General features: G+C 35.6%; 1 long non-coding RNA gene across 1 annotated transcript; it reads right to left on the minus strand.

Annotated features, from left to right (window-relative positions):
* Positions 1 to 11,473: 11,473 nt before the first annotated feature.
* Positions 11,474 to 22,668, minus strand: LOC141457988 (uncharacterized). Its single transcript, XR_012460697.1, has 3 exons — positions 20,813 to 22,668; positions 20,537 to 20,733; positions 11,474 to 18,183 (listed from the first exon to the last, which is right to left on the minus strand). It is a non-coding gene; the product is annotated as an uncharacterized lncRNA (long non-coding RNA).
* Between the last annotated feature and the right edge of the window lie 355 nt (positions 22,669 to 23,023).

Below are 23,023 nucleotides of genomic sequence, written 5' to 3' on the forward strand. Positions count from 1 at the left end.
AGTTATTTTAATTGGACCTTGTAATATAATCCTAAAGACGGCCGTTTTGAGAGTGGGGAGAGAATTGTAAAAGGCAGCAGCTTTGAGAAGTCGTTATAGCCTTTAATATTATTATTAAAAATACATTATGGGATAAATATTACTTCCTTAGCATTGTAACATTTCATTATTGTAACAATATAACAATTACTAGCTTTAATAGCTGATAGAAATCCATTAGCAAGTTCTTGTTACTAGATTGCTACTGTCTGGAACAAGTTTCTTGAACTGGACATATGTATTATGCACTATATCTTGGCCTTGAACCATTATTATTTCTTGAATTAATCACCTCATGGTGAATAATTGGAAACTGACGCTCGATGCTCAACAATTTTGAGTATAAAGGATTTTTTTTTTTTTAGGTGGGGCTTAACGTCCAACTACCAAATTAGGTGTCGTGGACGGAGGCGACTAGCAAACATACTTAACTGTAAATTTCTCATATTGACCATTAAATAAAATCCAAGGCCTAAGACCGGCAATCGAATCCACTAACCAACAATACATCTTAGCATTGCGGGTCTAGCCTATAACCGCCTAACATACTTTAACCATCAAATAAAATCCAAGGGCTAGAGACCGGGCATTGAACCCACTAACCAACAATACATCTTAGCATTGCGGGTCTAGTCTCTTAACCGCTCGGCTACCGTGGCGTGGAAATCAACGAGTGTTTTTTTTTTTTCACGTTTATTTATAACTCCTCGAAGAAAAAAATTACTCCAAAATCGCGTCAAATTTTCCCTGTATCGTGTTTTTAACTGGGAAATATTCGTACATTTAAACAGCACTCTAACCCACTCAGCTCATCACTTCGTTATAAAACTGATGACGTAATGTAATTCTGTATTTAGCCTCGAAGAATGGCCTAAAACGTAGAGCAGATTTAAATAAAACTTTAAGATGAGTCCCAGTAATAGAGATTAATCCCCAGCTAACTAAAGAAAATATTTCTGAATTCTGTCTGAAAGTAACAAAATTACAGTTTTGTATTTGCAAAAATTGCATCTTTATTTTTTACATATTTGTGGTTTTTTTCATTTTTGAGTCAATTTGAATATAAAAAAGAACTCAAATCTCGAGAAACTATAAATTTCCGGTGTAATAAAAGTGTTAAAAGAAAGTGTAAAAAAATGAATTTAATTAACACTTCCGCCTGATTAAATTTAAATAAATTGTTTTAAATTTTTAATTAATTCACAAAAAAAGGTTGGTAATGAAGTTGTACAACTTCCGTAGGAAAAATGGTGGAAATTGCAGAATGAACTTTTACTTAATATACTATGACGTCATTAAAAGCAAATAGATCGTGAACAAATTTTTTTTTTATAATTTTTATTTTAAAGTGACTTAAATTGTGACGTCTCTTTTTCTGAAGGTGCGCAGCACAAAATTTTATTAATGAAGGTGGCTCCTTCCACCTTTTTGCTGTTTTAATGTAACTAAAATTTACAAATTTTGAAGAGAAATTTAGCTGATTAAAATTGCCAGTAATTTTTAAAGGAAATATTAGAACACATATTTCCGGCTAAAAATGACAAAATTTCAAAAAAACATCTAACATATGGTTACAATATTTCCACATTATTGACGATAAGAGAATTAAACGGTAAGATTCCAGCTGATTATTTATGTTAACTCTGGTAACCATAGCAACAGATCGTGATTTTTAATAACGGATTTTAGATCGTTCAAAGAAACAAAGTTATTGGCCCAATCATAAAATAGCTATTACAAATTATAGACGCCAAGCAGTCTGGCTGAATAAATAACATTAATTACATTAATTATAACAGAGTAGATAAAAAAAAAAGAAAAAAGAGATAAAATACATAAACAAGTGGCAATTATATTTACAGCAAAACAAAAGTAAACTACAATCTAATAAATTACGCGGGAAAAAAACCAAATGACGCAACTTTATTTGAACCCCCCCAATCCAAAAAACGCCGAATTACTTAGAATTGAAAAAACAAATAATGGTGGGGATAGGTAAACTTCCGTTACCTTCAGGAAATCGTACCATACAAAATAGAGCCAAACAGTAGCCCAGTTTACAGCATTACAGCGAGGTCCTTCACAGTGAGTCATCGTACTGATGCAATAACTTGCTGAATTGTCAAGATATTTAATAAAAAACAACTTTATTGACAATATGAATAATAATAAATTACAATAAACGAGCCATTAAAATGTGTATTCGACTCTTTTATATTTCCGCCATTCATTTTGGCTAAGCTTTTGGCGCTTTAAAACATTATCACAGCTGATTGTGAATTTTAAAATTAAAAATAAATAAAGAAATAGAAGCTGTGCGTGGCGACTTGTAAACTGCAAACTTCAAATTACGTCATCCAGAATAAAGTCAACGTTAAAACTTGTCAAAAGATGAAGGTTTTAAAGTAAAAGTAAAGTATAATGCCTATTCTTTCAGGTGGGCTTTTTACGTCCAACTACTAAATTAGGTGTCATGGACGGAGGCGACTAGCAAATACTTTACTATAAATTTCTCATATTAACCATTAAATAAAATCTAAGGCCTAAGACCAGGGGAATCGAACCCACCAAACCAACAATACATCTTAGCTTTGCGGGTCTAGCCTATAACCACCTAACACACTGTACTATAAATTTCTCATATTAAACATTAAATAAAATTTAAGGCCTAGATAGGGGGAATCGAACCCACTAAACCAACAATACATCTTAGCATTGCGGGTTTAGCCTATAACCACCTAACACACTTTACTATAAATTTCTCATATTAACCATTAAATAAAATCTAAGGCCTAGAGCTCGGGAATCGAACCCACTAAACCAACAAAACATCTTAGCTTTGCGGGTCTAGTCTATAATCGTCTAACATACTTTACTATAAATTTCTCATATTAACCATTAAATAAAATCCAATGCCTATGACCAGGGGGAATCGAACCCACTAAACCAACAATACATCTTAGCTTTGCGGGTCTAGCCTATAACCGCCTAACATCCTTTACTGTAAATTTCTCATATTAACCATTAAATAAAATCCAAGGTCTAGACCGGGGGAATCGAACCCACTAAACCCAACAATACATCTTAGCATTGCGGGTCTAGTCTCTTAACCGCTCGGCTACCGTGGCAAACGACGAAGGTTTTAACAAAATAACACCCTGGAAGGAGAGAACGCGATACTGAGAGAGCAAGAGAGAGATAATAATTATCGTAATATTCAATGTAGGGCGAGTAATTCCACTTATTAACTCGAAATCTCAAGGCTGCAGCGACCTCTAGCGAAGCCCTGTTCAAGTAATGACTCATAATTTAAACTTATATATATATATATATATATATATATATATATTTTAATTTAATCTAATTTTTTTTTAACTTCACCATCCTCAAAACTTTGTGATTGCAGATAGTTGAATAAGTTTTCATTTATATTTTCCGACTAATTACAAAAAAAAAAAATAAAAAACTTTTTCCAACTTTTATCATAAAGTTAATTTCCTTGAAAATCATCCTGATTTTCCTTTCCCACTCTCCTGATACTCCTTCCCATTTCCTTTTTTTCCCAGAGATTATTTCCTTTTAATTTAACCACGCGATTTTTTTTTTTTTTTAGGAAAATTTCAATTATTTTTCTTTGCTTTATTTTCATTTTTATACATAATTTCTTAAAATTCTACGAGGTTAATGCGGGAAAGGAGTAATTTTCTAGATTTAACGCATTTAAAATATTCTTTAAAATTTGCCTTTCACTTAGTGAAATTTATCTGAATTTAATGTATCTCAAAAAAAAAAAAAAATTCATGCTATTTCAAAAATTAGTGCTGGCTAACTTCGCTGATTATACCAGGGTTGGCTGAAAAGTAATGCACACATGCTAGAAGAGGAGGAAAGAACAGAGTTATCAAGTTCGGACAGAAAGTATATTAAAGTGCAATTCTTAAGCTTCACAATTATGTATTACTTTTCAAAGTAGTCCGCCATTAACGCTAGTACATTTCTCCCAACGTGAAACAAGTTTTTCCATTCCGTCACTGAAGAATTCTTTGGACTTTTCTTGAATCCAGGAACTGACAGCTGCCTTCACCTCATCGTCTGAGGAGTAGTGATAACCCTTGAGGTCTCTCTTGAGTAGAGGAAGCAAGATCCGGGGAATAAGGAGGTAGAATAAGGTGGAATTGGTTCAAACTTCAGTTTTTCCGGATTTCCTGCGGTTGGCGCGAGGGGTGGGTGTTGTCGTGTCGCAAGATTATTGGTGCCAAGCTGCCTCTAACTCGACAATCTCAACGTCGGAGGTTTCTTAGAGTCTGTACGTACCAAGAAGAATTTACCGTTGCCCCTGGTTCCAGGAAAATCGGTCACATAAACTTGATGTGCATCCCAAAACACAGTCAAAAGAATTTTTTTTGCGGACGATTGTGTTTTGAACTTTTTGCGGCCAAGGAGAAGACGCTGGTCGATATTCAGTGCTCTGCCTTTTCTCTTCTGGGTGTCGTATTGATGGACCCATGATTCGTACCCTGTCACAACATTCAAAAGAAAGTCCGATAACAGCACGCTGTTTATCTCGCAGTGACATATGTTAGCACCAGTACATGTGTCCATACTTCGGCGTCTAAAAATACACTGGCTGAACGCAGCAAGTTCAAACTGCGCATACGTAATAAAAGGAAATGTGACTTCCAAATGCCACCTCGCGCGCTTTTTGGAAGCTCTTCGTTCGCGTTCGGCAAGCATGTGTGCATTGCTGAAAAGTTCTATTAGAATACTGACTCATCCCAGGCACCCTGGAGGAGAGCCCAGCAGTCTATCCCCCCTCCAAAACCTTCGGCAACCTCCTCCTCCTGGGACGCCAAAAAGCCTTCCTGAACCCATGTAAGCCTATGGCCACTTATTTAAGGGTGCCCCCACCGAGTTGGAAGCCTGGCCTACACCTGAGGCTTGCACTTTCGCTATGATTGCCTTGGATTTGAGCTAGGGGAAATTTTTTTTTGGGATGAAGAGGGTTACCCTTCATCTTTTCTACATGTAGGTCCAGGGATGGGACTCCCTTTTGCTGTCTCACCCGTACTCTGATAGACTAAAAACCCCATTTTCCGTTGGCTGATTATAAGTATCCCATCTTGTACAAAGAACAAGAAAAATTATGTAGGGAATTGTTTCCCAATTCTGGGTTAATTTGGAAAATACTTGCCCAGCCAAAAAAGGGGTATGACGCGATGTTAACCAACTGAATCATATTTGCATTGTAATCACTTCGTTAAAGTGAACGATAATTCACTAATTATGACCAAATAATCGTTAACTAAAAAAAAATGATTCATTCGACCTGAATATCTCGACCACGTGTAGAAGACAACTCGTTTTTTTTTTTCCCGCGACCTGTTAACCATAAATAACGTTAACATACCTCCTCCAGTTACAATAAATTTTAGCCCCCCCCCCCACTATTTATCGTATATACAGTATGACTCAACAGGTGTGCGGTTAATTTATTTTATTACACTAATTAAGAAAAGTGCTCAATTTGACTAACAGAGTACTGTTAATAAACTTCCGCTTCTTTCTCCTAATATGGTCAACGATAATTTTTCTAATAAAAATAAAAAAAAAACAAAATGGACTGCCGCGCGTAACAACTTGTCATGATAATGAGGAAGTATTTTAAGTTTTGAGCTTTATGAGCTCATTTCTAAATTTATGCAAGCTTTTATTTCCTGTTTAATGGTTGTAAGAGAAAAAATCTAATTACCACGAAAACTGGTTCCATAAAGTGTAATAAAATTGCAATAAGAATGGTTCAAGTAAAAGTCAACAGCAAAACTGATGCAATAATCAAATCTTATTTCTAGTTCATATCTTCATATCCGATAATACTCGTATCGTAGATAAAAACTGAAATATTTAAAAAAATAATAAACCACAAAAACTTGTAATATTCCACTCACACATACATCCGGTTTAAACGGGAAATTACTCTTCGTTGAATGTTTCACTCAGAGTAGCAGCAAAATCAATTCCAAGAAAGACCACTTACGAGGGTCGTTTGAAAAGTCCGTGCAAAAATAAAAACTACTTAATTTTTTGGGGTAAACCTTTTTTATTTTTCAACATAGTCTCCTTTTAGGCTTATACACTTCGTCCAACGCTGCTCTAATTTGTTGATCCCTTCTGAATAATAGGATTTGTCCAAGTCTGAAAAATAGCCATTCGTTTCTGCAATCACCTCCTCGTTTGAATAAAATCTTTTTTCCCGCCAGCCATTTCTTCATATTGGGGAACAAATAGTAGTCCGAGGGAGCCAAGTCTGGAGAATAGGGGGGGGATGTGAAACGAGTTGGAACCCTATTTCCCATTAATTTTGCGACCACAACTGCTGAGGTGTGAGCTGGTGCGTTGTCGTGTTGGAAAAGGACTTTTTTTGTGGGCCAATCGTGGGCGTTTTTCTTGCAGCTCGGTTTTCAAACGGTCCAATAACGATGAATAATATGCACCTGTTTTACCCTTTTCCAGATAGTCGATGAGGATTATTCCTTGCGAATCCCAAAAAGACAGTCGCCATAATCTTTCCGGCCGAAGGAACGGTCTTCGCCTTTTTTGGCGCAGATTCCCCCCTTGGTAACCCATTGTTTAGATTGCTCTTTGGTTTCAGGAGTATAGTGATGTATCCATGTTTCATCCACAGTGACGAAACGACGCTTAAAGTCCTGCGGATTCTTCTGGAACAGCTGCAAACCGTCCTTGCAACACTTCACACGATTTCGTTTTTAGTCAAGCGTGAGCAATCGTGGCACCCCCATCTTGCGGATAGCTTTGTCATGTCCAAATGTTGATGCAAAATATTATGTACCCGTTCATTCGAGATGCCCACAGCACTAGCAATCTCACGCACCTTCACTCTTCTATCATCCATCACCATATCATGGATTTTATCAATGATTTCTGGAGTAGTAACCTCAACAGGGCGTCCAGAACGTTCAGCGTCACTTGTGCCCATATGGCCACTCCGAAAATTTTGAAACCACTTATAAACTGTTCTAATCGAAGGTGTCAGAGTCACCATAATGTTTATCAAGCTTCTCTTTAGTCTCCTGAGGCGTTTTGCCTTTCATAAAGTAGTGTTTAATCAACACACGAAATTGTTTTTCGTCCATTTTTTGAAAATCACTCGACTTCCTCGATTCAAACGAATGCCAAACACAAAGAAATAGACTGATCTGGCTGAAACTAGGTGTGTGTTCTTCTAAGAGATACTACTAACTAAACATAACCACGATACGCGCCAGTAGTGCTATCTCTCTGACTTTGCACGGACTTTTCAAACGACCCTCGTATATGATTATGAAAATCGATATTTTGATCGATATTAAAAAACAAAAACACTTCTGATTCAGGGGCCCTCAAAATGGATACTTCCGGTTTAAAGAAAAAAAATCAAAAATCGATAAGCTGGCTCGATTAAAATATCATTTTCAGTAGTAATTCAGTATAGTGTAAAAAATGAAAAGAAATCATGGAACAAAAAGTGGTAACCGTGACCCCCACTTATCAGTGCAGGCCGAAATGTTGAAATATTAAATGTATAAAAAAAAAAAACTAGACGAACTAGAACGGAAGTTCTACGTAGATCGGAAGATTATAAAAAACTACGTAATCGAGAAAAGAAAATGTCACTAAAAATTATGAAGTACTCGTATGAGAAGGAAAAGTTTTTAGTCGTTATGTTTTACATGAAATTTTTACATTCTCTCTGAAAGGTATTTAGGGTTCATTGTTCTTGTGAATAAAATGATCAGCTGTGAACAAATTAAATGCACTAAAACTGTGCAACATCCAGAACTGCAATCCTGTCTTTTAAAAGACAAAGGGCACTTCAATTTCTCTTCACAGAAACCTCAGTATTACCAAGCTAATCCCTCCAATGCTACCTTAGGTAGTGATCATCTTTACCATCCTTGACGTAACTTGATGGCCAGGCCTCTTCCTACAAGTTGTCCCAAAGTTTGATTCTGGAGAGTTCCATCGTTGGTTGGCTCCTAAGAGAATCAGCGCCCAATTATGGATATTAAGCCCAACTTTGTTGGAGTTCAAGTCATATAAGATTTCGTTTTTTTAAAAATATTATAAAATTCTTTTCAGAGCTATAACCGAGATGTTATGTTAGATAACATCTTATTACAAAAAAAAAAAAATTAAAATAGCCATCTTAATTAGTATATGTTGCATTCTAAATGCAAACTATAAGAATAGATGAATAATTAAAATGCAATAAACAAGACAATATTGCAGTTAACTTTCTCTCGACTTTTTATTTTATCTTCTTGTTTAATAATAATTCTTTTGTTTTCAACAAGACAATACCAAGCGACTTGTAGACAAAAGAACTAAGATTGTGTTCATGATGGCTGAGATTCTGTTACAATATATAATTATTGTTACATGCGCACCACCTTGAACCCAGTTATGTGTCTCAATACTTACTTATATTGTAACTTTACTGAGCTCGCGTTTTGTTTTCTTTAAAGTTTTAATTCATAATTAAGAAGTAAAGTATTGCCCATTTTTTTAGGCAGGGCTTTACGTCCTTTAATTAGGTGTCGTGGACGAAGGCGACTAGCAAACATACTTTACTGTAAATTTCTCATATTAACCATTAAATAAAATCCAAGGCCTAGAGACCTAGGAATCGAACCCACTAAACCAACAATACATCTTAGCTTTGCGGGTCTAGCCTATAACCGCCTAACATACTTTACTGTAAATTTCTCATATTAACTATTAACCCTTTAACGTGCACGCTCGAGTTAACTCGAGCGCGCTAAACTAGCCAAACTGTGCGCACTCGAGATAATTCGAGCGGCGTTGTACTTTATGCTGCTATAATTTTTCACACTCAAATATAATCGAGAATTGAAAATAATGTGAAAGCAAAGAAAAACAATCGTTTTATTGATATTTATCATTTACATGGGATTGCAAGCTATAACACTTACTTAATCGTATAAAATATAGCGGTTTTTTTTTTTTCAAAAATACTGTGCATTAAGGGGTTAAATCAAATCCAAGGCCTAGAGACGGGGGCAATCGAACCCACTAAACCAACAATACACCTTAGCATTGCGGGTCTAGCCTATAACCGCTCGGCTATCGTGGCATCTTAAAAAGTCATAAAATATAGTCGGATTACAGCTCCGCATAATGAAGGAGGAACTAAAGAGTAAAGCTCCAAAACTTACTCAGCTTTAAGGTCTTTGTAACCATTTGAGTTGGCTGTAAGTCAGGTTGGGGGGAGATAACGAGCGATGTTCCCGCCACCATATCCTCCATATAGCACTCCGGGCTGCACCAGTTCAGATGCAGATGAAACTGGGAGAAAGTTTCATCTCACAGGGTATCCTCATTTCCTCAAAGAAACTTAACCTAGCTAGCTGATACTTAAGAGCTGCTTTGCGAATTCAGACTGACCTTGGACAGCTCCAATTCACGCTAAGCGGTACGCCAAGCCCGTTACCACATATTGTGCAATGTGACAGCACCCACTTCAATGTCACCTCTTTACCAAACTTGGCTATATCTGGTATAAATCTTAGCTGAAAACTCAGCGATTAACTAGGCAATTAACACCACCAATAAGTCTTGTTAACAATTTTATTTTGTACAGTAATAATAACTGTAAGCTCAATTGCAATAACATTTAGAGCATAAGAAAGATATTAAATGTGAAAATTTAATCTAAAATATTGCATTTACTACTTTTATGCCAAGAATAAATGCTACTGTTCGGAGAATTCTATAAAATAAAGCGTCTCTTAAATAATTACACAAAATTTCCCTATTCTTTTTCCCCATTTAAGTGTACGATTAGTTCATTCTCAGTAAGTGTTTGTTTAATAAAATATTTTTATCAGTAGACAGTATGGGGCAATAATAGACTGAAATTGGCAATAATCTTCCTTTCTTCTTATTGATATTTCAAATAATAACAATAATAATAATAATAGTAATAATAATAATAATAACAATAATAGTCGTACTGGACTCCCACGCGGAGGTCCCGAGTTCGAATCCAGCTGCTGACCCTTAGAATTTCTCTTCCTAGGAGCTTCTTACAGCTCACTGTCCGGTGATGGACAGTGTTGTCTGTAACGAGAGAGGTCCGGAGGCCGGCAGTGCACTGAAAAAAGCTCCGGGTGCCAATAACCTTAGATGTTGACGCGCCTTAAATGATTAAAAAAAAAATAATAATAAATAATAAAGTGAGGAAAACCTTCATAAAGGTACCGATGCGAGCGGTTATGTGGGATTCCTACCCACTAAAAAACCTCACTTCCTCGTCTTCCTTGATGGATCCAGCCCGAGACCGTTTATCACATTACTTCGGGCTGGGACCAGGAACCACTATGCACTCCGTCAATTTTCCCTCATTTCAGCTGAAGTGTTCCTCTTCCACTTTCTTCTTTTACAAAAAATGTCGCTGACCGGTCTTGGTCTACCTTAGTCCAACCTCTCGGCTATCATTTTGTCCACGATATTCTCTGGAGTAAAATGCTCCTCCTACCTGCACCAACTCCAGTTTGCTTTCTTTCTTCGTCCCATCTCTTACACTCGAACAATGTGTGCCGTGCATCGTCCTGAACTTCCTTACAATAAACACACCTAGGGCTTTCCTATTTTTCTCATGGTGTTCAGAGACTTCCTGAAGCAGCCATGACCAGTTAAAAATTGAGTCAAGTAGAAATTTATTTGACTATAATAATAATAATCCAGCTGCTGTGACCCTTAGATTTTCTCTTCCTAGGAGCTTCTTACAGCTCACTGTCCACTGGTGATGGACAGTGTTGTCTGTATCGAGAGAACACTGTCCGGAGGCCGGCAGTGCACTGAAAAAAGCTCCGGGCGCCAATAACCTTAGGATGTTGACGCGCCTTAAATCATTAAATAATAATAACAATAATACAAGAGTAGTATTTACGAAGAAAAATGCCAGAGAGCGCCACAAAAGAACCAGAAGACTGCCCAAAACCTATGAAAGTTAGGAAACCACCACTTTAAAGAGTTTATTAAAGGGTTTAAGGTTAACTGTAATTCTAGTTTGGGTTTACTAAGCTGCTCCCAAATAAGCTCTCGGTCATTAGAGCAAACTAGGCTTACCACTATTATTTTTAGCAAGATATAAATAATTTTATTTTTTATTTTCTTTGATTGTTATTGGTTGTTTTGATTCATTAAAACCAATTGGAAGTAAAAAAAATGATGCCAAATTGCATGTATTATGCCGAGCTTTCGGACCTGGGGACTTGGCCCATCTTCAGGGCTTATTGACAATATAATATTATGATAAGGTTGGTGTACCTTCTGTCCTGTCTTCTTACTTACGAACTCTATGAAGATGACCCCAATCCCTAGGTCCGAAAGCTCGGCAAAGCCCAACAACTTATGACTGTAATTGGCATTATTCTTTTCTTCATATTGAATTCCATTTTGTTGGCCTGAACAAGAAGATAGTACATCCTAAACACAATATCCAGCTTCAACCTGCGTCAGTTTGTTTTTATTGTCTCAAAAAGAACATTAAACACGACTGATAGTGAATAATTATTACTTCCATCTTTGAAACTATAAATTTAATTACAATGAATCTGCTGAACACTTTATTATATTTATTACAATTATTGAAGATAAAGAAATAGAACAAAAATAAAACCAATATTCTTTATCGCATCATTTTTTCATTTTATTGATATATGATCAATATCATTGGCGATCAATAAAAAATATTATTTATTATGTGTAAATCATTTTATAATCTAGAGTTATGGCTAGATATTTATGGTTATAACTTTTTTGTTTTTTAATTTATGTACATGAATTTATGTACCCGCATGTTCCAGATTTCTGTCTCAATTCGCTGGAATTAATTTTTTTTATTTAGACTGCCTCTCTTAATAACTTAGCAACAGCAAGTATGGTCATGGGGTTAAATTTTCGAAATAGAGTATTCATTGAAAGTTAAGAATTCTTTAAAGTAATTTTTAATAAACAGGGTGTTCATTTTAAGACGGCTTAAATGCATTTCATGCTTGAACGGTTAATCTGAGCCAAAAAAATGGTAGAGGAAAAATTTTGTTGCCCGTCACCTCTAGTTTCAGAATATGTGACTTGATTTTTAGATTCCTGCCCCCGCCGTACGCGGCTGACGCGCGACCAAAAGTGAGGGTTTGCAGTTGACTCCCATTTTCATATAGACAGTTATGCAAAAAAGTTATGAAAGAAACCGGAAACCGCAATTCGATATCTTCAAAATTAAAGGTGCTAGGCCATTTCAAAATCTGGTATTTATTAATCATATTTCAATTTTTTTAACTTGTTGTCAAAGAGAAAGAAGAGCACGCGATAGGTCATTTTTATGTATTTTTTCATCCCCTTTCTACTAAAAATATTGCCAAGGCAGTAAAGCTAGTATTTTTCTTAATATCGGGAAATAAGTCGTCTTCCGAGTGATTTTCTCTAAGAAAAATCCAATGTTAAGAGATTTAGATGTTCTCAAGCACACACAAAATGACTAAAAATTAATTTTACATCTGTTACAAACAAGAAGGTTTAATAATTATTTGGTAATTTTGGGAGAGTAGCGTTTAATTATCAAAAAAAAATTGGAAACCTCCTGTCACATATTTAAGTGATCAATATCTTTCATGTAAAAGATCAAACTTATTCCTTAATTTAACAAATAATGCACTTTACTTCAACTTGTGAAGCATGTACTGCGCCTTCAAAGGTGCCTCCTCAGATACAGAGAGCAGTTGATAACCTCCAGGCTGACCTGGCTTGCGAGCTGAAACTAGAGGTGACGGGCAACAAAATTTTACCTCTACCATTTTTTGGCTCAGATTAACCGTTTAAACGTGAAATGCATTTGAGCCGTCTTAAAATGAACACCCTGTATATGTGATCAGCCCAACTACTAAAAGAATTTGACAATTTGATGTTTAGACCAGCTAGGTACCTCAGTAGGACAAGCTAGCCAGTCACTTGGGACTGCACCCACCACGATCTAGGGTGGGTTCTTAAATCTACCCACCACTACAAGTAGATTGAACGGCAAATTCCCTAAGGGACACAACCTCTCCACCAGGGCCCTTAAGTCTATTTCAACAGACAAGATTAGGTTTCGAGGCGTTTTTTTCCCAAACTAGTTGGGGGATGTGCCACTTCTAGATCCCTCCGTGTCGCGGTGGTGTAGGCTTTCTGGTGAATCCTTCTAAGAATTTACTTTAACAGAGCCTGTAAATCCTAACCAAGGATTTTTGCTCCTTATCCGTCAATGTTATTCTCCTTGAGTCCTTGACTAAGCAGTCCAAAAAACATTACACCCATTCATGCTGCATGAATCTGAAACAGATCAAATAGTTTTTTTTTACTACCAACCAATCAGCTGTTTACCACGGAATAAATGTTAAAGCAATATGTTAAAGAATATTTGCGCACTATTTTTAATTAGTTTATGTAATTTACTAATCTTTTATTTTTTTAACAGCTAAACTATGCGCGGGAGGAATAAAAACTAATATATTTTGAAGAGACAAACCAATAATAATATTTTACGATGGAAATAAAACATTATCTTATAAGTTGTTAATGATTAATGTTAATTGTTGAATTGATTGTCGAGTTTAATTAAAGCACAAACACTGTATGACCTAATCAAACATGTTTGTTGCTGTTGTTATTAGTTCAGACAGTGATAAAAAGCTTTTGTCGTTTATTCTATCATTATATATTATAGACTGATTAGTCTTGCTGATATGATACAGCAATCAGCAACTTCAAAGTTCTATTTTTGATTTTTGTTTTGCTTTCTCTTACTTCGGTAAGAAAAATAATCAGGCGGCCTTTACGTCCTACTACCAAATTAGGTGCCGTGAACGGAGCTGAACAGGCATTTACTGTAAATTTCTTTTATTAAACATTAAATAAAATCCAAGGCCCCAAGACTGGGAATCGAACCCACTAAACCAACAATACATCTTAGCTTTGCGGGTCTAGCCTATAACCGCCTAACATACTTTACTGTAAATTTCTCATATTAACCATTAAATAAAATACAAGACCTAGACCAGGGAATCGAACCCACTAAACCAACAATACATCTTAGCTTTGCGGGTCTAGCCTATAACCGCCTAACATACTTTACTGTAAATTTCTCATATTAACCATTAAATAAAATACAAGACCTAGACCGGGGGAATCGGGCCCACTAAACCAACAATACATCTTAGCTTTGCTGGTCTCTCGCCTCTTAACCGCTCGGCTTCCGTGGCGCCTTGAGAAAAAGTAATTCGATAGTGCCAAATTTTGTTGCAATTCAAATACATCCCGTTTTGTGGTTATCTAACGCCTTTTTCTGAGAATGATATCAAGTGTAGCCCTAAATCTTGGGTTTTAGAGGCATCTCCTCTCAAAAAATTCAAGGCTTAGAAAAAGTTTTAGCTGCCATGTGTTTTGCTCAAAACATTGGCGAATCATTTCACAAGTATTTTGCTGATTCTGGTCCTGGGCGAGGATGTGGGCACATGAAGTCTCACTTTACTGAACACCAAATTTCTAAATTTCAAGTTCTTTTAAAAGTCGTGTGTATGTTCACCCATTTTTATTTTTTATTTTCAAGTAATAAATTAGAATTGTTAACTGTATTACATTTCACATAAAATTAAGTTCAAAGCAAACACTTTGTGCTCATTTCTTTATCCAAATTTATAACTTTACACACGAGGCTTTACAAAAAAACAAAAAACAAAAACAAAGCAAAAAATAATAAAGAATAAAAATAAATAATAATAAAGCTTCATGTTTACTAATTTGTTTTACAATTCAAAAAATAAAAGAAATGTAGACAAAAAAAGCACAAATCCTGGTTACGCCTCCACTTCTAAAGATGTAAGTGGGCGAACCTTTCATATGAATATAAAACAGGCGAGATGAACGACCGTTATACCAAGAGTGCCAGAGAGGAGGGGTGGGAGAGGGGACACTAAAACATACACACAATGGCTTCTTGACCTGAACATGACGAACTTTCCCTACTGTTCCCTGTGGTCTGCACTCCGGGGATGACGAGTCTTTATTCTCCTTGTAGTAAATCTCTTATGTCTGTATCCTTGTATATCACGATAAATACAGACTAAGATTTGTTTTTTGTTTTATTTTTTAAGAGTTTCACTTCTTGGCAATTATCCTCAAAAAAAATTATCATTCGTTTATACAGTCGAACCTCTCAATAACGGACACTGGCGGAGGAAGCAAAGTGGCCGCTGTTTGGAGGTGGTCGTTAGAAGGAGATTGGCAAGTTTCATAATGAAAAAATATGGGTTTTTTCCAAACATCTATTTAAAGATTGTTTATTATTAACAGATTTAAAAATGGACATAATTGCATAATTATTGCAGCTATATGATATGCATCAAAGTTTTCTTAATTATCCAAAAAATTTATTAAAAAACCTACATATTATTGACTTAATTAATAATTTTTTTGTTTTTTTATATTTTTTATTTGAAATTTACACCTGCACTCGTGCAGTACAATAAGTAAATATGCTGTGCGTACAATAAAAATGGCGTGGCAATCATGAATGATGATCATCCAGTGATGACCATCATTAGTCTACCAGTTGGTCACGGGGCCAACGGCGCCTCAGCCGTCTTCGGGGGTTGGAGGGAAGTGTGGTTGAGAATAGGTTTGCAGCTAAAGGATTAGGGTGAAATGATAGTTTTTGGTGGAATGTGTTGTAGCGGGTTTTGGCAAGTTCTGGTATAAATGGAATGTTGAGGTCTGTGTGTATGGAGTGGTTACTGACATAAAAGGGAGCGTTTACAATGCGGCGGAGTATTTTAGATTGGAGTGTTTGTAATCTGTTGATGTTAGATCGTTTAGCTGCCCCGTAAAGTTCAAGTCCGTAAGTCCATATTGGAGCAAGAAGGGAATAATTTTTATAACAATTTTTTATAATTGCTGTTCATTATTTTTGGTGACTGATTCATACTTTCAATAGGATGAAAAAAATAAATGCCAGTTTCAGTCATGATAAACTTTATTATACCGAGCTTTCGACCTAGGGACTAGGTCCATCTTCAGGGCTGTGGAACATATTTACAGTGCGTTAAAACTAAAAAAGAACACCACAGCCGCCCTTTTCCTTAAATAGCACAGAAAATCATCACACTTTCGATCTTTCCTAAAACTCAAAGATACTTAAATCAGAAACCAACACACAAAAAAGGGAAAGTGCTAGAAATGATATACATATCTAAGACAGAAAACAGTTTAAATTTCAAAACAGACACGAACAATTTAAACAACATATACGGCCAATTTACTACAAAAATATTTGACAATTGGCAACATTGACTTACACACAACCTAACACACATATCACACACAGACCGATCACACTCAGTCCATGAACAGACAAGACAGAAGACACACCAACCATGTAATGCAAAAAATATTACTTTGTAAACTAGCCCTGAAGATGACCCTAGTCCCTAGGACGAAAGCTCGGCAGAATAAATGTATCACTACTGAAAACTGGCATTTATTTTTTATAATAATCACATTTATTCATAATAATAATTTATGGTAAAATTATCATCATAATAATATTTTATATAAACATTTCTCTGATCATTACATTTTAAAAATCTTCCAACTCATCTATTTTCTCTTCTAGAGTTAACCACTTTCGTTTGGGAGACATATTGGAAAAAATAATATTGTTCCTCCAAAAGTAATATTGAAAAATGATTAAAATGGTACAAGATGTATGGAGCTTATATAGGAAACTTTAGGGAAAACCAGAAAAAAAAAAACAAAACTTGAGAGGGGATAATTATTTTGATCACCGCGTCAAACGAACTTTTAATAAAAAGATGGTCGTTGGTGGGAGGTGAAACATATAATCCGTTCCCTTAAAATCAATGTCCGCGGTCACGATGTAGAGTGTCCTTTAGACGGGAGGTTCTTTTATATAGAAAGTGTATAGGGGTAAAACTAGAAAATCCAAAAACTGTCCGTAAATGGAGGTGGTCGCTAGTGAGAGGTGTCCTTTACGGGTTCCAGGCCTTAAGTAGGAGACACAGTCTCACTACATAATGGCTACACGGGATCGTGAGTCAGCCCTTCTGGAGTTCTGTCTCCGGACTCACCAGAAGTTGAGGAAAGGTTTCGTGGTGGTCGAGGTATTGCAATGATGATGGTGGAGTCCCCATGATCTATTGTGTGGGAGGAGGATGGTTGGTTTGCCTTCGGGAATAGTTACGCCACCTTCTAAGTCTCCACAAGAACATGTCCTTTATGGGAGGCTCGACTGTATCTTTCTCTAGCTACCCAGAGAAAGAGATCTGAATATTCTTTGAACTCTGTAAATTGGAGTCCCCCCCCCCCAACAATTCGCACACAGTCCTATAATTTCTCTCTTAAAAATTCTGGAGTCTCTTTGTACCTTTTTAATACTGGTTATTTGCTGGAGATGAAGATACGATGGTTGCTTCCAGCAGCTAGACATCCACATTGTATTAAATCGTGTTTTTGTCCCCTCTAATTTAAGGACCGTCTTAGCTCTCGTTACAGGCAGTACTGTCCAACACCGTTCAAAGACCTATAAGAAGAAGCTCCTTGGAAGAGAAAAATCTAAGGCCCCCAGCAGCTGGATTTGAACCCTTGATCTCCGCCCTGCTTAGTGCCCTGTGCATTACATTTTTAATTTTCAAGCTGTTAAACCTAGTCTAGTGGAACGACTATTAAAAATTGTGGGAATAATGGAGTCCGTTGATGAATTACTTAGATATACGAGAATTTTCAATTTTATTGATAATCTTATTGTTTTTAATCTAAATCCCTGTCATGAATAAGACAATAAATAACCTTATCAAAGCATGAGGCGCGTACACAGCGTACTATTTAAGTCTCCATTTTATCTTTATTTTATTTCATTTTTTAACTCTATTTATAGTTAATCAATAAAAACACTTATCTTGATTCTTGATATTGTATTACAATACGAAAGCTGTATAACTACTAGACTTGACATTTCTTCGCTTCAATAAACTCACCTGAACCACATTGCTTTGATTCTAGTTCTAGTTGGAACTGAAACAAAATAAATAAATATAAGACTTTCAGATTTCCACTACCAGATAGCACGCATTATAAAAAAAATCTAGTCTTACATTTAATTTTACAAAAAAATAAATTAATAAATAAAAAACAAGTATTTCTCACTTCCCATAATTATTATTGCATTTTTTTTTAAATAATTCCCTTGACTCTTATTTAAAATAAATTTTTTGCTCTCATTTTATCTCTTTTCCAACTTTTAATTAATTTTGAATTAAATTTTTAATGAAATTTTATTTGATGGACAAACGTATTAAACTTAAACCAAGCATTTTGATATACGTATGAGTAAATTCCAATTAAGTATGTGCCACGTTATTTTGTGACAGTATTTAAAGTAGAAGTAATAACTGTAACTCAACCAACCCGCAGAGCCACGCCCTGAAGAGGAAACGTTGGCAAAGAGGCGAGTTTTATTTAACCGATATCTCGCAAATCGTCCATCCTAAATTTATTTATGGTATTTGGGACAATCTCACAAGATCTTTTATGACCTCGAGATGTTTCATGCGAAATTGAATTAGCCTGGGTTTGATTTAGCAGATTTAGAAATCGATTGCTCAGCCACTATATTACAAATATTAATATCTTTATTTACGTCTACTGTTATTTAAAATCATAGGATTAACACAATACCTTATCTGGTTCTTTAGTTGTTGGCGGGGGCTCGAAGCCATCTTAACCAGGCTTAAATCAGTAATTACGCTCTTCACTAATTATGTAGCTATTTTATGTAGCAAAAGCACTAGCAAGCAACACGATGTTAAATGTTCAAAGATCTGGGTTCGATTCCCGGTCTTAGGCCTTGGATTTTATTTAATGGTTAAATGAGAAATAGTAAAGTACGTTTGCTAGTCGCCTCCGTCCACGTCACCTAGTAAATGGTAGTTGGACTTTAAGCCCCGCCTGAAAAAATTGGCGATTACTTTACTTTTTAAATGTTCAAGATAAAAAAAACTGGGTTTGCTTTTTCTTCCCTTTTCTGGGGTCGTTCCCTCGACAAATGCCTTATTTTTCGCCTTTAAATAGTTAAATAGAACTGATTATTTAAGAGAGCAAAATCAAACAATTTCATTATTCAAACGATCATATGTTCTGTGCTCAATAATTTATATAAAAGGTTTTATTTTACTTTCTACGAAGCTGAAGGATTATTATTTGTATTCGTCTTTATGGGAATTGCCTAAGCCCTACGCTACTTAAAGATCGCCTAAGGAGAAGAGGAAACAAAACGCAACCTAATTTTACCTAAATCCAGTGATCATTGAATTGGATAACAACCATAAGGAACAAACCATCCAACGATCTTCCACAATCTGATCTGATCAAAGATGCTGAAACTCATTTCTGCACTCCCTTTAAGATTTATGAGTGTTTTCCCACTATATCTAAAAAAATTATAGCCCCACATTTAGAGATACCTCCTCCGTGAACTATAATGCCAAGTTAGGGATCTCAAAAAATTAATCTCGGTTATCTTGGATATCATTTATACCATGTGAAGTCGTCCCATTCTCTAGGGCATTGCTATAGAACCTATTCGCCTATTTTTTTTTCAGGCTTAACGTCCAACTACCAAATTAGGTGTCGTGGACGGAGGGGACTAGCAAACATACTTTACTGTAAATTTCTTTTATTAACCATTAAATAAAATCCAAGGCCTAAGGCCGGGGAATCGAACCCAATACCACAATACATATTAGCTTCGCAGGTCTCGCCTCTAACCGTACGGCTACCGTGGCGTGCTAACTACCAATTAGGTGCCCGGACGGAGACGTCTGGCAAACATACTTTACTGTAAATTTCTTTTATTAACCATTAAATAAAATCCAAGGGTAAGAGACTGGGAATCGAATCCAATACCACAATACATATTAGCTTCGCCGGTCTCGCCTCTAACCGTGGCGTGCTAACTACCAATTTAACATAGGTGTCGTGGACGGAGGCGCCTAGCAAACATACTTTACTGTAAATTTCTTTTATTAACCATTAAATAATAAAATCCAAGGCTAAGAGACCGGGAATCGAACCCAATACCACAATACATATTAGCTTCGCAGGTGATCGCCTCTAACCGTACGGCTACCGTGGCGTGCTACAGGACCATGGCATCTTTTCAAAGAGGCGCCTAATTTGGCCAAAACCTATTTCCCAATTCACTGTCCCTAAATATCCCTATGGATCTGGCAGTCATACTTGGAAAACATTCTTAAAGAAGGATATTGTTCTTGATTTCTAGAAAATTCTTGCAACTATTTGATGTATAAGATACAACCATTTAATGGCCTACCCATAGTTAAAATTAGTAATGTATATTATACATCACCCAAGTTGAATCCAAAATGAAGCTGGACAAATTACGATCTTTTTCAATGGGTAGAAAACCATTCCTTATGTTTTCATACTTTTACTTATTAATTTGTAGATCAGAAGCTCCTCATCCATTTCTACTGTCCATCCAATAGATCTCCTGGTGGCTGAAGTCTCCTCTTTGCTATGTTCATTCAAGGCCATTCTTATTTCCTGGACAAATAAGGGCGTGGTTAATATTTCTAGTTATGACCAAATTTATGTGTAACATGATGTTAGCTTTTATAAGTACCCTTCTTTTTCCATAACTCGCACAATTTTCCTCATAATATGAACTTTGCGAAAAACCGGCCCAAAAGGAAAAACCTTTAAAATCTTAGTCTAGAAAGTATTCATAGAAAATCGTTCTTTCTGTGGGCAAATCTAAGACAGAAAATCTTACATAATCTGGTAAAACTAGAGCAGATAGAATCTGTAGCCTTCAAGTAGCCGACCAGGCTGTGTTCATCCTTGGATGAAGGCAGTGGAATGGCAGATAAATTTATTTACAATTAAGTACTTCCAAAAGTGTTGAATTATTTATAATTTTAAAATGTTTACTTGACTTTTACAATACACTCATACTCACACATACACAAATAATAATGTTCAACCAAGCAATAACATGTAAAATTATGCTTTTTTCTTGAAATTCGTAAAAACAAACACTCCAGAACCTTCTAACATTGTTACAAATATAAATAATTTATTACCTTCCATTTTGAATTATTCTCAACGAAAAACAAGAAAAGAAAAAGAATTACTGCGATAAAGAATTAATTAGTATTAATTTTTACTTTCTCTTTGTTGAAAAAAATATAAAAAGTTTTGGGCGAACGATAAGAGCACGCGTGCGTAAAAAGAACATCTCAAAAATGGAAAAATAACTGAAAGCCCCCCGCCAAAAAAAAAAAAACGGTCGCCCGTTTTCCAAACTACTTTAGTGAATTTTGCTTTTTAGAATTTTGGGTATTCTCTATCTACCTGACAAAGCCTTTAACGTTTTTTTTTTTGCTTTGTCTTTTTCAGTTTTTCGAGATCATCACGAAAATGAGGACTCTGATGTTCAGCATCTCTATGATGACTTCAAATTGCTTATTAGTTTAAAATGTCAGGTAACTTTGAATTACATTAATAAATATTGGATAAATGAATCTATGACTGACAAATTCAAAACTTAACCAGTTAAGCGTGGAATTTAGTTTTAAAAATCCTCCCCACAGTGTGCGGAATTAAAATCAGACAATGATGTGTATACACGTCGAACGCGGCAGGGCAAAACAACCAAAAGTTTACAACGTCACTGCAAGCGACTTTTTCTGCAATCTCTCTCTCTGTGGGCTTACATATTACCAGAGAGCATTCTGTGCTCATTCCAAAAATCTTGCACCGCTTTTTCACGTCATGCATGGCTCTAATTAACTAGGGATGCCAAGAGCTTTTTGAATTCTGAGCAAAATGAAATCTTGCTCGAACTGTGAGGTCTGAATCTCTATCTTAGATTGCATTGCACAAGGGTTGAGAGCTTCTATTTGGGTGCGTAATTCCCCAATCTCTAATGCGGAGTCCAAACAAGTACCAACCACTTATCAATTTGGCTGACTCCCACCGCAGTTCTATTGGGTAAGATAAAGGAAACATCACACCAAAATAATATTCTTATTGTATTTTATTAAAATTTTCTAGTTTTTTTTAGTTAATGGCAATTTTATATTTTTCACAACGAGGTATACACGTCGAACGCACAGTAATAGGGATTTGGTTTCACGTGTACACACGTCAAACACTCCGTTAACAGGTGATTACGAACTTTGTTCTTGTTATTCATCTGGATGGTGGGGTGGGGACTAAATTTAATAAATCAAAGATTATCGAGAAGTTCCATCAAGTTGGAAAGTGTGGGTTTTTTTTCTTTCAAGTTCTATTGACTTGAGGGGGAGCCTGGCCATATTTTCACTTATCTGGAACTTTGTCGAGTGTAGCGCGAGTTTTCTTTAAACGTCTTCTCTATTTTCCACACAAGAATCTGCAACTTTTATTTGGGTAATTAAGGCGTTATTTATGATAAATTGTGTAGAATAAAAATGGTCATTTCAGTGTTTTTTTGGCAGTTTCACAATCCGATAATGAAAATTAAATTTTTTCAATGTTCGATAATATGAGTAAGTTAACAAGTCTCTAAAAGTATACATTCTAATACAAAGAATAATGATCAATTTAGATTATATAATAATTGTCCCATGAAAAAGTTATAGAAAACAAAACAAAAATGTCTAAATTTTTATCAAAATTTAATTTTCATATAAATTACTTCAAAGTATTTTTATGTATAGAAAATTTATCGCATACAAAACGGCAAACGTCTGCAACAACTGCAACTAAACATCCAAGTTGCATAATCACACAATTCAAGGACAATATAGTATACATATTATAGAGGAAAAAGTTATTTCAAGGTAGCTAC

Source organism: Rhodnius prolixus, unplaced genomic scaffold (assembly GCF_049639745.1).
Source record: "Rhodnius prolixus isolate KJV_2025 unplaced genomic scaffold, Rpr scaffold_5, whole genome shotgun sequence".
NCBI lineage: Eukaryota > Metazoa > Arthropoda > Insecta > Hemiptera > Reduviidae > Rhodnius > Rhodnius prolixus.